At 48.4% G+C, this 15,505-nt stretch overlaps 1 protein-coding gene across 11 annotated transcripts in view; it reads right to left on the reverse strand.

Moving 5' to 3' along the window:
* The window catches only part of WNK2 (WNK lysine deficient protein kinase 2), a 117,126-nt gene extending 116,637 nt beyond the window's left edge, over positions 1 to 489 (reverse strand). For 8 of the 11 annotated variants that reach the window (XM_071755331.1, XM_071755335.1, XM_071755333.1 and 5 more), the window contains exon 1: positions 208 to 488. The gene's annotated coding sequence lies outside the window, so the exon portion shown is untranslated. Of the gene's footprint in view, positions 1 to 207 lie in introns of all 11 variants that reach the window. The other 3 variants (XM_071755334.1, XM_071755332.1, XM_071755329.1) reach the window with 2 other exon arrangements.
* Between the last annotated feature and the right edge of the window lie 15,016 nt (positions 490 to 15,505).

Genomic DNA, 15,505 nt, shown 5'->3' on the forward strand with positions numbered 1-15,505 from the left:
CAGCGCAGCGCTACGGCGGGCAGAGAACCGCGGCGGCTTGCGGGGCTTCCCCGGGCCGCCCTCCCCGCCCGGGCGGCCGCAGCGCAGCGGGACCCGGGTGGGAGCTCCGGGCAGCCCCAGGGCTCAGGTGCGCGGCGGGGCCGCCTCCTCCGCGGCGGGGCCGGGCAGGGCCGCGCACAAAGGCGCGGCGGGGCCGCTTTTACTTACGTGCGGAGCGGGGGGCTGCGGTGCTCAGCGCCATGGACGGGGATGAGAAGGGCGGCGGGGAGAAGGGGCGGGTACCGCCGTGCCTGCGCCTCTCCGGCTCTGCGCGCCGCGGAGCGGGCACCGAACGAGCCGGCCGCCCCTGCGCGCTGCAGCGCGGCCCTGCCCGCAGCGCCGGCCGCTTCGCCTCGCTCCGATCCCCGCCGTCAGGGCGCGGGCTGCGGCCCTGCCCGCCGCCAGCCCTGCGGCAGCCTCCGCCGCGCCCCCAGGGCCGCCACCGCCCCCCGCCCGCCCATCCCGGCCCCGGCCCCGCCCCGCCGCGCTTTTGTCAATGGAACCGCTCCCCGCCGAGCCCCACATTTAAGGCACCGGCGTTCGGCGGCCGCCAATGAGCCTGCGGAGGGCGGCCCTGCCCGGTCCCCCCATCCCCCGCCCGGCCCCTCCGCCCGGCCTCCCCCCGCAGCAGACAATGGGAGGGTCTCCGCAACCGCCTTCGCCCGGTCCCGGGGCGCGGGCGGGGGCCGCAGCGGCGGGAGAATGCGGGAGCGCCCGCCCCCCGCGGGCAGGTGCCCTGCACAGCCCCGCTCCCCCCGGCACCCTCCTGCGGGTGCGGGTGCGGGTGCGGGGCGGCTCCGGCTCCGGCTCTATTTGCCCTCTAGATCGGCGCACGGCAGGGAGGTGACTGCCCCAGCTCTAGCTCGGGTGCAATGAAAAGGAAGATTTCCGAGGGGAATCCAAACATTCTTCCCACTTGTCATTTTTCAGAACCCTCCGAGCGTGAATCAGGACTCGCTCCCAGCGCCGAGCGATGCAGCGCAGCCTTACAGGGCTGCGGGTTTTGCCACACGTCCCCGGGTTTTTCTGTGTTTGCGGGGGTTTGGTTGGTTGGTTTGGTTAGTTGGTTGTTTTTTTGTATTGTTTTCCCTCATTCCTGACACTTCGTGCATCCTTCTCCGTTGCCTGGCCTGGTGCGGGGTGACCGCCCCGGGGCCACCCTTGGGACAGCCATGGAAGGGCTGCGGACTCCAGTGCTGCCAACTGCTCTGGTGTTGGGTCCATGCAAACAGACCGCAGGTTTTAGTAATTGAAATGTAACTAAATTTGAATAAATAAATGAAGAGTTCCTCCACTAATTATTCCCTGACATTTCTGAAAGAAAGGAAGTTGCCTGCCAGACAACCGTGATTTGTTTTTATTTTAATTAATTTATTTTTACTTACAGCTGATTAAAAAAAAATTTCAAAATAAGAATACAGGTGATTATTTTTTTAAATAGAATCTCTGGTGTTTTCATTTTAATTCAGGGCTATGTGTACATTCAATCTTTTGCTGGTCCGTTTTTTGGAGTGTTCAATTAAATACAGTGTTTCTGGGATTTGTGACTGTGGCATAAAGCATAGGTTTGCATGATGTACAGAAATACTGAATTTTTTGTCCTTTGTTCTGTATGCCAGACTTGTCTTACTCCACAGACAGAGCCTTAATAATCAGAAAGCAGTGTGGTGTTACGAAGGAAAAAAAAATGCAGGGAAAGTTAAGAGCTCTGACACCTTCTCCTAGTTATTATATAAAACTGACCTAGAACTCTCTTCCCAGCCAGAGAAATTCCCACCACCACATAGAAAAAAAGAAGAAGATTCAGGCTAATGAGATGACTAGAAGTAGCAGGCAGGATTTCACTCAGCGGGTGGACAGAAGAAAATGAGGAGTATTCTAGATCCACTGGAAATGGAAACCCAAACCCACAATCAGGAAAAAGATGAGGGAAGGGGGGAGGGGGGGGGGGGCGAGAAGTCTTGATTCTCCCTTTTCACTGCCAGGCCTTGTGGGAGGAAGCAGTTCTCTGCACCATTAGAGGTGAGGACAGCCTCAGAGATGTGTCTCAGGGGGACCCAGGACCTGCTGAGCTGCACCAGGGACACCCATCCTCCTCAGGGCTTTCTCACAGCTGGGTGTCCTCTGCAGCACAGTGCTCTCCCAGTGGCCACCGGGCTACTGGAAAACTGTAATTTGCATTACTAATTTGCATTAGTGAGGTGTCACCCACCTCACTGTGATCCACTATCTGAATCTGTTCGCATGGAGGATTTTTTATGGCACTGAACTGGAAACACAAATCCCCCTCGGACTCCCCACGCTGCTGCACGTTTGTGCAACCCCGTGAAGCGCTGTGACAGGAGCCTGTCCACCCGTGGGGACGTGCAGCACAGGGGACTGGGACGTGTGACACTGGTCACATTGGTGTATGACAAGTCCAGAGTCACGTGCTGACCCGTAAGCAGCTCTGGAACTGGGGCATATTCTGATCCAGTTCTCTGTGGCAGCCTTTCCCAGCAGGATGATGCTTCCGAGGGGAGGGGGAATCTTGCCTCAGCCCTCAGGAGCTCCCTGGCTATTCCCAGTGTCAGGGACCACAACAGCTGGAGCCCATTCCATGCTGGGTTCCCTGAGTCCCACACAGCCCCTGACACTCCAGGCACAACCCTGCCTGCCGAGGAGGGTGTGACAGCTACACAGGGTGGGTTTTAGGGAAACCTGGAGGTAAAGACTGACACATTCTTAATGTCTGCCCTCCAGGTAAAACTCCTCAGCTGATGAGAACGGGGGCCCCTGAGCCACCTTTCCAGAAGCTGCTTTATTGAGTTTCCTCTACCTGCCCCAGTTACCCAGAACTGCAACACATTATTGGTTCTGCTACCATCCTGATTTCATCTCTGCAGCAGATAGCCAGATAGACAAGAGTATGCTTTATTCCCCCCCAAAAAATAACTGGTTACAGTTTTCTGGGCTGTTAGAGCATCACCAGAGCAAACCTGAAGCAGCTTCACCACTATAAAGCCTGTCCTGTTCCACCAAAAAGGTAGTGAAGGTGCTACCTGAGACACAGTGACCTCAGCCAAGCCTTGGAGAGCTGCTCTTGGTTTGTACACAGCTGTACCTTGAAAGCCAGACTGCTCATCCCCCTGGATGAAATTCTCCCACCTGTGGCCCCAGAGATCCCACAGCTGGGATTTCCACTTGCCAAGCAGGTGAAGACTGCTCTGTCTGCCTCTGCTTCCCCAGCTGACTGCAGGAATAGCCACCAACCAAGGCAAGGACAGTTTGTTTGAGTTGGTAACTAGTGTGCTTTTCAAGAGGGAGGGGGGAAAAATCACCATTTTCTCTTAAAACCAACCCCATTTGTTATGTTTCAGTGAGGAAGTTAAATCCAGTTCTCTACATCAACAGCTTAACTTTCAGGTTCTCAGGAACTGAGAAATTTTTTATTTGTTTAAAATAAATGCAGGCAGGGGGTGTAGAAACATTTATACACCTTTATTTTTTTATATAATTCATAACTTCACTAAAAACAGGTCAAATAGCTATTGAGAGGAGCTCCTTTCAGCTGCAGTGGGCTCTGTACATGTGCTACTGGCCTGAATGCAGCTGTGTATAATAACTCTGTTCTCTTTAAAAGCAGAAGAATTTTTGAAACCCCACCTTCACAACATATTCTCAGTTAAATCATCTGTGTTCTGTTCTGTTTCCAGTCACAACAGTTCGAGCCATGGAGTTCCTACAAGCTCATCACAGGCTGCTGACGTGGAAATGACGGATGCTGCTGGCAGGCAGGACACGCATCACCCACCTCAGGAGGGATCAGCACCATTTGTCCTTGCCCTCTGGGATGCCACTGGAGCCACACATCATTCTAACCTGCATGACAATCTTCAGCTCAGAACATGCTCCTTTTGGTTTTAATTCTGTTTTTAATTCTAAATACAGCCCGTAATTATGTGCCATAACATTGCCTCCCGTGTTCCTCAAAATACACAAACCTGATGGTGCTGCAAAGAGGTCAGCTGAAGCACCTTCCTTGCTTTGTGGATTTCTTGAGGTGTGTTCCCTGCACCCCTGCCCAGGGAACAGCTCTGCCTTGGGGAGCTGTGTTTGGGACTCCCCGAGGGGCAGCACACAGATATTTTGCATTTTTATATGATTTACATGGAGCATCATCTCTCCACGCCAATTCATTAAGTGAGGTGGGTTTTTTTTTTTTGAGACAGGCAGGCCAACATCTTTCCCACCCCACATCTGACCAATGATTAATAGTTGTTTTAGAACTACTGCGTAATTCAGAGGTTTGTATTTAATTATTTATCTGCTTTTATTCGCCAGGAAATGATGGCTTTGAGCCTGCAATAAACTCAAATGAACAATGCAATTAATTTCCCAATGTTTCTGCATGGCCACGCAGGTTGCAAGAGTTCAAAAAGCACATTTGTATTTTTAAAAACCACTTTCCCTCCTCTCCTTGTGTCATTTTCTGCTACAATCCCTGCAGTAACTTGATAATGAAAAGAAAATAGATGGATAGACAAGGTAAGGACTGGAGCAAACCAAAGAACAGAGCAGAAGAGAACACATCAATGAGTCAAATGTGGCCCTTCACAGCACAGTTAGAAATTGCCAAAATGTTCATGTTTCTATCTTTCTGCTGAGCTAGTGAATAGCCTTTACTTTTCATTTTTTTTAGCATGAAGCTGTATTTTATCAAAGAGCTCAGCTAAGAGTGTTGAAAAGTAGGCAGATTTAAGACATAATGAAAACACCATTATTCCTCCTAACATAAAAGGTGAGCCATAAGTTCTTCTAAGTTTAATAAGAACATCTGATTGTCTCTGCCCAGTGCTGCTTGCTGTACCTAGCTCTTTGATCCTGTTTTTTTCTTAGAAATAGAAGAGAGAAGAGCAGATAACCTCAGCTCAAACCCTCCCACTGTGCAGTGAGCATGCAAGGGAATAAATTCTTTTTCCAAGCACAAGTAAGAGCCCGTGGTGTGGTATGAGGAAAGTGCCCAGTCATCTGACTGGTCCCAGTGACTGAGCACACTGCTGTGATCCAAGGTCAGAAATGTGTCTGCTGTGGAATTAACCTGGATTCAATCCTCCTGTGCAAAGGCAAACCACAGCAGTCAGTCCTACAGAGGCTGTGCCAGGTGTGGATGGAAACACAACACCTGGAGAGTCAACACCTGTGCTGCAGACAGCACCCACCCTCCTCAGGAGCAGCATCCTCATTTTCTAGGTGCTTTTAAGAAAGTGGCATCCACACATGGAGAGGTCCCAAGCCCATTGAAGGAGTCACAAGAAGGGAAAGGAGCTCTCCAGGTGCCCAAGGAGACAGAGATGGCCTCTCAGTCCTCACCAGCCTGCTGGAATGCAGGGATCATTAGGAAATACATGGCAGGATCTGGGCAAGGGAAATAAATGGACTGAGGGGAACACTGCCTGGGCAAGCAGTGTGGGCCGTGCAAGATGGGGGTCACCACATGCTGCTCAGTGTAACCTCACTCTTCTCTCTACACTTCTGAAAAAGTCACCTTCAGCTGCATTGTCCTTCTGGGCAGAGTTACTTGCTCAGTTTTGGGGTTTTTTTCATGTAAGAGGCACCACTGAGCAGTACCCACTGGAACCTGGGTGTTCCAGAGTTACGGAACCAGCTCTGGGTTGCTCTTAATGCTCCTGACAGAATTTTTCTCATCTCTTGTAAAATGCCACACCAGAAGAACATTGATATTCTACCAGGTTTCAGTATTGGAGAAATATGTACTGTACATGGATGTGTCAAAAATTTCCTTCTCCATCTGTCAGTCCAACACAACAAAAAGAACCAATGTATCTAAATCAATATAAAAAATAAGAACCAGTAAAGAACCAATATATACAACCAAGCAACACCATGCTGAAAAGAAGCTGCAGTTCCTGCTTCCAGCTCCTCAGAGGAAGCCAGAAAAACCATGACTGTTCCCAAACCATCTGCCCAGCAAGACACCTGAAACAGATCTCAGAACTGAGTCCTCTGTTCTTTTTCTTTCTTTTCCCTGACAACAGTGAAGAGACTTCATCTGAAACCAATATTTCTCAGGACTCTGCCCAAGCAGTTGGCATCCTGCATCAGAAAGGATTTAGGAAGAATGCTTGAGAGCTTTTGCTTCCACCATACCTACAAAAATCCTGGCAACAGATCTCGTTTTGGGCACCAAACTCCAAGGTCTGAAGGTCAGGTTCTGGTATCAGAAAGCAGTCTCCCCAGAACACCAGACAGCATTCCTCTGGAGATACTATTTATCTGATAATTCTGATATTTTTGTCTGATAATTTTGAATAAGTATTAGGTAAGCATTCAAAATTAGGACTCAGTAAGATTTCTAGAGCAAATAACTTATGATTGATATTTCACAAGAGACAGCTTAGATAATAACAGAGCCAGGTTGGTGTAATATCCTGAATTTTCAGGTAGGTTCAGAGAAGTGTTTTGGCTGAGCACAGAGTCAGCCAAGATCCCAGCTCTGGCTTTAGTGACCCAACCATGGACTTAACTGAAGAAACAACCAGTGTTTGAGATCATAATTTCCTGATTTAACTTCTGAGCTGCTTACTGTTCACATGCTTGTTGAAAAAAACATACCTTAAAAAAAACATAAGGTCTTTCACCAATCAGGGGTGAAATGTGTGGCATGCTCACATTTCCAGACTTCTGCAAGGGAAGATAAAATTTAAAATTTAAAGCATGGATTTAAATCTGAAAAATAAACTAAACATGACATGGCTCTACCCATCTTTCCTCCCATATGTCATAAGTACCAAGATTCTACGCCCATGTTTTAACTTTTTCTTTTAAAACATTTTTAACCATATATTTTATTCCTTACAAAAGGAGAAGGAGTGGTTATCAATTTCATTAGAAGCTGGGAATGGGCATCCTGTCCATTAGAATTTAGAGTACTTTTGGTGTCTCTGCCTTGGCTGGGATCTGGTCTGGTTTTGAAGGGACTGGAGCACAGATCCTGTGAGGAGAGGCTGAGGGAGCTGGGGGTGTTGAGGCTGGAGAAGAGGAGGCTCAGGGGAGACCTCATCACTCTCTACAACTCCCTGAAAGGAGGTTGGAGCCAGGGGGGGGTCAGGCAGATATCAGTAGGATAAGAGGGCACAGACTAAAGAATTTTTTCCTAATATCCAACCTAAACCTCCCCTGGCAGAGCTGAGGCTCTGCCAGGGGAGGTTTAGGTTGGATATTAGGAAAGGATTCTTTGCAGAGAGGGTGATCAGACATTGGAATGGGCTGCCCAGGGAAGGGGTGGATTCTCCATCCCTGGAGATATTTCAAAAGAGCCTGGATGTGGCACTCAGTGCCATGGGCTGGGAACCACGGGGGGAGTGGAGCAAGGCTTGGACTTGATGAGCTCTGAGGTCCCTTCCAACCCAGCCAATTCTAGGATTCTGTGATTCTATGAGATCTCCTGGGAACTGCTGGTGTCCTCGCTGAGTTTGGAAAGAAATCCCTGCAAGAGCCAGAAGCTCCAAGCTCCACCAAGTGGCATGAGAGAGAAGGTGTTGGCAAGAGCCATGGGATGGCTCCCAAGGCAACGCTGATGTCCCTTCAGGTTCTGTACCTGACCCATGGCAGATGAGCAGGGCCCTGGGGGAAAGCCACCCTGCAACATCATTAGAATTACCTAATATTCACCTTGTGATCCTGCAGGACAAATTTTCTTGCCCATCCTGCTTCTTATGGGGCCAAGTGTGCAAGTGTCACACTCCCACAGGACTTTCTGCAGAGCTGCTGCCTCTCTGGACCTGCACGTCTGGGACACAAACATCTGGTGTAGCTCACGGCTGTTCTGGCAGGACATGCATGGTGTTACCAGACTGGCCTGAAGGGGTTCCAGCCATTAATTAGCCCACATCCTTCCATGAAAACTTGAGGAAAAGCAGACAGCATGCTAGAGAAGCCAACACCAGACAGATCTTGAGATATGGTTATGTTGAGTCCAAAAATTTGATTTTTCTGTCTGTGTGAGCCTTCCCCCAGGGGAAAAAAAATAAATAGAAAAAATCTCATCCCTGCACTGTGATGCCTCATTTGGATGGGGCTTGGAGCACCCTGGGCTGTGGGAGGTGTCCCTGCCCATGCAGGGGGTTGGGACTGGATCAGCTTTAGGGTCCCTTCCAGCCCAACCCAGTCTGTGAATCTTCCCATAGGGTTTTCTCCTCTCAGGGAACAGTTCTGCTCCCCCAGGGCAGAATTCCTGCCCTCTGGAGGTGCCAGACAGAAGGGCAGAGTTCCCTGCTCTCATTCCACACCTGGAGAACTGAAAGCTGAATATACTACAGGAAAGCTCCCAGCACCATGGGACCTGCCACGTAGTGATATTAATACTAAAAGTCTGTTAGAACTATGGATAATGCTCCTAGCAGTGGTAGTGCTGGTTTGTTTTTTTATGTTTGTTTTTGGGTTTTTTTTGTTTGTTTGTTTTTTTAAGGGGACCATGACACTTCATATAACAGGGTTTAAATTTTGCATTTAGGGTGGCAAACAAGCCAGCCAGGGCTTCAGTGTGCCCAGGGCTGAGGGTGAGCCCAGAGGGGGACTAAATGCAGTGACTTTGGTTGAGGTGCCCATCCCCTGGGAGATGGGTTGAATCAGAGATGTGGCAGCAAGAGAGGGAGCAGCTCCAAGCATCTCAGGGTGCTGGGAAATAATCCTGTCAGTCAGGGAGAGATAGGAGGATGGGAAATATCCATAAGAGAGGGAGGGAGAAAGGGAGAAAAAGGAAGGGAGGGAGGAAGGGGAGGGAGGGAGGGGAGGAAAGAAGGGAGAGAGGGAGGGAGGGAGGGAGGGAGGAAGGGAGGGAGGGAGGAAGGAAGGGAGGAAGGGAGAGAGGGAGGGAGGGAGGGAGGGAGGGAGGGAGGGAGGGAGGGAGGGAGGGAGGGAGGGAGGGAGGAAGGGGAGGAAGGGAGAGAGGGAGGGAGGGAGGGAGGGAGGGAGGGAGGAAGGAAGGAAGGAAGGAAGGAAGGAAGGAAGGAAGGAAGGAAGGAAGGAAGGAAGGAAGGAAGGAAGGAAGGAAGGAAGGAAGGAAGGAAGGAAGGAAGGAAGGAAGGAAGGAAGGAAGGAAGGAAGGAAGGAAGGAAGGAAGGAAGGAAGGAAGGAAGGAAGGAAGGAAGGAAGGAAGGAAGGAAGGAAGGACCAAAGAAAAAAGAGTGAATAAAATACAGAATAAAGCACATGTGAAAGATAGGTAACACCATCTTAGAGTATTAGTGTTAGGCACTACTAGAACGAGATTGGGATGTCTCAGTTGAGCAGAGAATCCCATAAATAAATCCACTCTTTCCTAAAGGTTTCTCTGCTCAGAAAGCAGGGCTTCAGCAACAGCAATATTGGACACCTCTTAGGAAACAGCCACAAAAGATTTGGTGCTTGGGGATTTTGAAAGGAGTTTATCATGCACTACCCAGGCTTGTAGGCAGAGCTTGTGTACAAGGAGAAAGCTGGAAGCCTGTGGATGGCCAGGTGATAATCTGAAGGGCTGTGATTTAGTGTCCTCCTCTCTGGACAGCCACCTGCTGAATCTTACCAGGAACCACAGTTACCTGGCTTGGGTTAAGGACACCTTTTTCCAGATCTATTTCAATCCTTATTCCATATAACATCTTATCAAACAAAACCTGCTCATCTGTTTTTACCAGTCTCTTATTAGTCAGCTAAGGAGGAATAAACTCAGTTGAACCCTGCAAGCTATCTAAAAATCATGTTAAATTTTAATCTTTGGCCAAGACAATTCCAGGTAATTTTCTCCCTCTCACATATTACTTGTCTAAATAACATCACGACTTACACCAAAAGAACTTCCCTAGCACAGAGGAGAAGCTATTACTGTGTTCCCAAGGTTTAAAGATGAATGCCTTTTAATATAAAAGTTTCCTAGCAACACGTTCCTAGCCCAGAATCTATTCCAAAGCCCAGGATGCTTTCAGTTTTGTATCTCTCCCTCTGCTGAGCTCACCTCTGGGTGCTGTTGTCATCCTTGCCTTCACCACCCATCCTATCACACAACAGTGATCATCTTTCCTACCTTCAGCTTCTTACCCTCTACCACTGAGGTCTTCCACATGAAAATAACTACCCACTCTTGTCTAGTAATGTATATTTTCTGCCTTTTTCCATACTACTGTAGAAGCATCTCCATTCTTCTCACTGAATATCAGTCTCCTGAATATTTCTGGGTCTCACATTACTTAGACTCTACCCATCTACAAACCAGGGGGCTGTTTTACTTCTGTCTGTAAAGCTGCAGGATGCTCCTGGACCAGCACTGTTGCTCATCACTGCAGCATCAGGTTTTCCAGACTTTGTTAGAGACAGGAGAGAGCATTTTCCACAACAGCACCTACATCCCCCCCACAGGAAAGGAACACAGAAAAAGTCTCAGCAAAGTTGGCACTGACAGAATTTCCTAGGACTCAATTCCCTTGTGCCCATGAAACAACAGAGGGATTGGTGATGGCCAAGGATGAGCCAGAAAGGAAGGAGGTAATGGCCACACATCTGGTTTTCAGCCTTTATCCACCCTGTGACATAGCAAACATGTCACAACATCTTGTTTTGTGATGCCATGTCCTGTAGCTCCTCTGAAAGGGCTGTGCCTGGTCAGGAGCCTTGAGGAAAACCTCCTGACGCTGGGTTTTTATCTTTCCAGGAGCAGCCCCATCCAGGCCATCAGACTCTCTGTCCCAGGCCATTCCCCTCTCCTCCACTGGGAGAAAGCGTGGGTAGGGAGATATCATCCTGGGGAATTGGGTTTGGTTGAGAGGAAAAAAATCCCATCCCTTTTTCCTGGAGGAATTCTCCCCAAACGCCCTGATTGCAAAGTGCAGGCAGATGACTGTCTCCCTGGCAACCTGAAAAATGTATGGAAAAAAAAAAGTATCATGTTCTAATCCTCCCCTGACACCAGGACATGGCAGCAGAGATGGTCTGAGGTTGGATGGAGAAGTTACAGTGCACGGGAGAGAGAGGACTTGGCCTCACCCTCACCTGGGTGTGGCTGGTTCTCAGCAGCTGGAGGGGGCACATCTGGAGGTTGAAATCCAAGCCCAGTCCTTACTGGTTTCCACAGCTCCCAGGAACACCTGGGGACACGGGCACTGAGAACTGAACAACGTGAAAGAGCCAAATAACTCAGATCCTGATGGCAGGCTCTGAGCACTTGCATGGTCACTGCAAAGCAGGAGGGCTTTGGGATGGCTCCTTGCTCTTTTCCAGCAGCTGCTGATATGGGAAGGAGTAAAAAAATTGTGCCACTTGCTCTTTGCTTGGGTTTGAGCTCATTTGATGGTGACGAGAAACCTGTAACTGCAAGGCTGAACCAGGAGCCACATTGCTGGCAGGCTCTACAGAGCAGCAGGCAGGAGTGATAACTGAGCAAGATCTCAGAGCATCTGAGCAAGAGCTTCAGGATCCTTTTTTTCATGCATTTACTGTAAAAACATCCCAGGGAAGGGGAAACACAAAGTTATGCAAAAGCAGCTGAGGCAGTGTGCTGACAGGGGTTTGTGAGGCAGTATTTGCTTTAACAGATCCCTCCTCAGAAGGCCACAGGGCTGAGTTATAGATGCTTTAAAGAACATTGCTCTCAATTTACTCAATTAATTCCTCAATTGGGAAATTTGTCTGCAGTGCCACAGAGTGCCTCACAACCCCCTCCTGCCAGCAGAACTGCCAAAGCCCATCCTGCTCACTGCTGATGGGTGCTGCTGGGGTGCCAAGGGAACCCCTGGGCACCCAGACCCCTCCTGGGGGGCTGAACAGGCTTTGTGGTTGCCTTAGGAAACCTTCTTGGCATTTGTCTACAAACCAAGGGTTACAGGAGCTGTAAAGCAGAGGGAATCTCCTCTATAGCTGCCACCATCCTCAGCCCAGGCTGGATGGGGCTTGGGGCACCCTGGGCTGTGGGAGGTGTCCCTGAGCATGGCAGGGCTTGGATATTGATGATCTTTAAGGTCCCTTCCAACCCAAACCAGTCTGGGATTTCATTTTGAGGGAGCCAAAAACACCTGGAAAAACACAACTCCTCCCACCCCATCCAAAAAAAAAAACCAAAAAAAATCAAAAGCTCCACAAGCCCACCAGAGCTTTTTGGAAAACTCTCCCATTTACATGAGAAGGGGGAATTCTTCTGTTGGCTGACAAAGACACAAGTTGGTTTTCTTGGATTAGGGCAAATGTGAAGCACAAACATTACAGAAAGGATCCTCCTGGAGCACTGAAGCCCATGGAGGGGGGAAAGGTGTGCATTTCCCTTTGGCCCTGAAATGAGCCCACAGCCACCACTGCTGGGAGCCAGGGGCTCTCTGGACACAGATCCTGGGGTGCTGAGTGTTACCAGCCCAGCAAAGCCCTTACCAGAGCCTGATTTGGACTTGGCAAGGAGCAGGCATAGCAAGGATTCCTCTGCTGAATGTCAGGGGTGTCTCACCCTCTCCCTTGCTCTCCCAGGGGACCAGGCTGCAAAAAGACTCCTAAAGAGCCCATGATTCGCTTGATTCTGTTAATTCTGGGATAAAAAAGGATATTTTTGGCTCTTGCAAGGGGAAGAAAACACTCAGATAGCTTTTACAGTGATAACTGCAGCACACACAACATAAGCTGAAGCTGTATGTTTTCCTCTGCCTTACAAAGCACACTTTTCACACTCTTTTCTCTCATTTTCTCCATCTTATTTCCTGCATTTACAGAGATCTGCCTGCCCTCTGACCACAGCTTTGACCCCAGGCATTGCTGCTTGGGGGTTTCACCCACCTCTCATCAGCCTTCTCCTTCCAGTCATCCTCAAAGATGACTCCTAAATGACTGGGAGAAAAAGCATTCATTTTTCCCATGAAAATAAAGACTATTCCAAGAGGTGTCTCAGCCTGGGGCAATGTGCTGTGCTGAGGGAATCAGGGGTCTCAATGAGTTTTCTCATTGTCATTTGGAATACTCTGAGATGTGATGTTCAATAATTTGGGTAACACAAGCCTAAAAGACATTATTTCTAAATCAAAAGCCTGCACTTGTAGTCTGGTGCAAATTGAAAAGAGGTTTTTCAGAAAGCCCAGAGAGGTGGCAGAAATGGTGGGAACAAATTATTGCCAGCTGCTTCCATAAACTCCAGACAAATGCAAAAAGGCTGCTGGAGAACAGTGTTTGAAGGGGTTTTATGCTTCTTACTTGTGATATGAAGATAATAAGAAATGGCCATCAGATATATTTTGGTGAGACACGAATTCTCACCATGGTGAGGTGATGAACTCCCTCTCCCCATGGCCCTGTTTCTTAAAAAAGTCCCTGACTTTCTGTAATCTGATGATTTGGGACATTTTGAATTACACTCTTCACAGAATTCCACCAAAGAAAAAAACCTTTCTTTTTCTGAAACAGAAACCTGCTGTTTTCTTCCTGGACTCAAGTGCTTTGATATGAAGATGACCCACATCTTATCTGGGTTTGATTTCCACATGCAATTTTCAGCCAGCAAGAAGCCTTCAGGCTTCAGATTAGATCAGACAACAAGATGATCAGAAATACAGGAGGATGCAAACCATGCCATTTCTGGTTGTAAATTCCCCAGGAGATGTTTAAAGACCTTTTTGCAGCATTCTGTCCCATCATCTCCCAAATTATAAAGGTAATTTAAAAAGTAATCAAAAGCACGTGCCTCATCTCCTTCATCCTCATCTTGTGTCACACCCCGTTTGGAATTTGGGTAATTTGCTTCATGACAGATAAAACACCAGAATAATAAAGAGTCAGGAGACCACACTTTTAAATCTCAGCCTGGGATTTGAGGTGGTTCCTCCTGGGGGCTATCATGCTACCTTTACCAAGTTATCTTTACCAAGATACAAAGTGTGAAGTTAAGCAGAACTGAGCTCCTAGGCATGGGCCTGACAGAGCACAGTGTGCAGGTGGAACTTTGGGGAAATTAGAGACTAAATCCAGTGCAGATGGCACATGGTAAAATTTTCTCCCTTCAGCCAAAGCACAGATTTTCCCCATCATTTGCCCATAGTTTTCAAAAGTTAATTCCAAGTGTTACAGAGTGTTCAGAGCTCTACCCCAAGCCACATGCAAAGCATTGACATGAGAACCACCCCACCAGGAGCCCTGCCCTGTGCATCTTGTGAAAATGCACCAGCTAGAAAAAATTGGATCCTAGTTACACTCTAAGCCCACATCCCTTTTCTGCTTCTCTGTGTATAAATTGTAACAGAATTCCTTCATAAACTGTAACTTCACAAATCCATGATTACACCTTACTGTGCATACTATAAATTCCCTGCTCTCACCCCACCCCCTGGGGTTCAGCTGTCTACACAACATCACCAATAACTTGGCTTCAAATTCTCCTTACACTTGGTCCTTCTAAAGCTCCCAGCCCAGGAATCTCCTGGCACTTTGCAACCTTTCCCCAGCCCCAGGAACCTCCTCAGCTCCCCATGCTGACACTCACCCCCTGCTCTCATGAGCCAGGGCTGAGGGGGAGCCTCAAAAAGGTTTTTTTGCCTCAAAGAGGCTCTGACAGTTTTCCTCCTTTGCAGTTTTCCTTCCTATTTGGGACTCTCATCATCCAAAAAGTGCACTGAGAGCCCAGGTGCACCTTCCTGATCCCAATTCTGCTGCCCAAGCACAGAAACCCAACTTCCTGGCCCCAATGTGTTTTTTTCTTAGCAGAGATTATTGTTCTTTCCTCTGTTCACATCTTCAGACTTCATTCCTTAATACCTGCACCCTGCATTGCTCTAAAAAAACCTGAGATGAACTTGAGGAGGAAAACCCCAGTGACATTTGCATTCATGTTTACTCATTTTCTTTACAAGGTTGGGAGGAATTTGGTTGGAACAGCTCTTTTCTGCCATTTCCCTGCAAATTAATGAGACAGTGGCAAACCACTTGGAAACTTCACTGAGAATACTCTGTGCTGGAGCTCTTTGGGAACCCATTTTGCTCCTTTTAGCATTTGCTCATTTCATTGACAGTCAGTGTGGTTATTGTGTTTCCCTAGGGGTCTAAAACTGTAAATAGCAAAAAAAGAATAAGGATAGGCAAGCAGGCAAATGACAGAATACTGAAAAGGTCATCAGTAGTACACAACACCCAAACCATGGACTGGCTGTAGCAGAGAGCAGAACTCAGTACCAGCCTCCCAGCCCCACGATAACATCAACCTGAAGAACCAGCACAAAATGCTTCATTCACAAGTGGTGGATTTGGAAATCAGCACAGCTGAGAAGACAGGTTTTTTCCTAACCCCCTAATTTTGTTTTCCTGATGCCAGCCAAATTCTGTGAGCAGCAGCATCCTTTTGCTGGAGGGCTTGACCCTTCTGTGAGAGCAAAGAATGAAGAAAAGCCTCAGTCACTGACTTGGAGCCTCCACATCCATTTCCCCTGCCAGATGCTTTCCTTGGACACCCAAGCACTGGGAGACTCAGGCA

The sequence above is a fragment of the Heliangelus exortis genome, chromosome 12 (assembly GCF_036169615.1).
Source record: "Heliangelus exortis chromosome 12, bHelExo1.hap1, whole genome shotgun sequence".
Lineage (NCBI taxonomy): Eukaryota > Metazoa > Chordata > Aves > Apodiformes > Trochilidae > Heliangelus > Heliangelus exortis.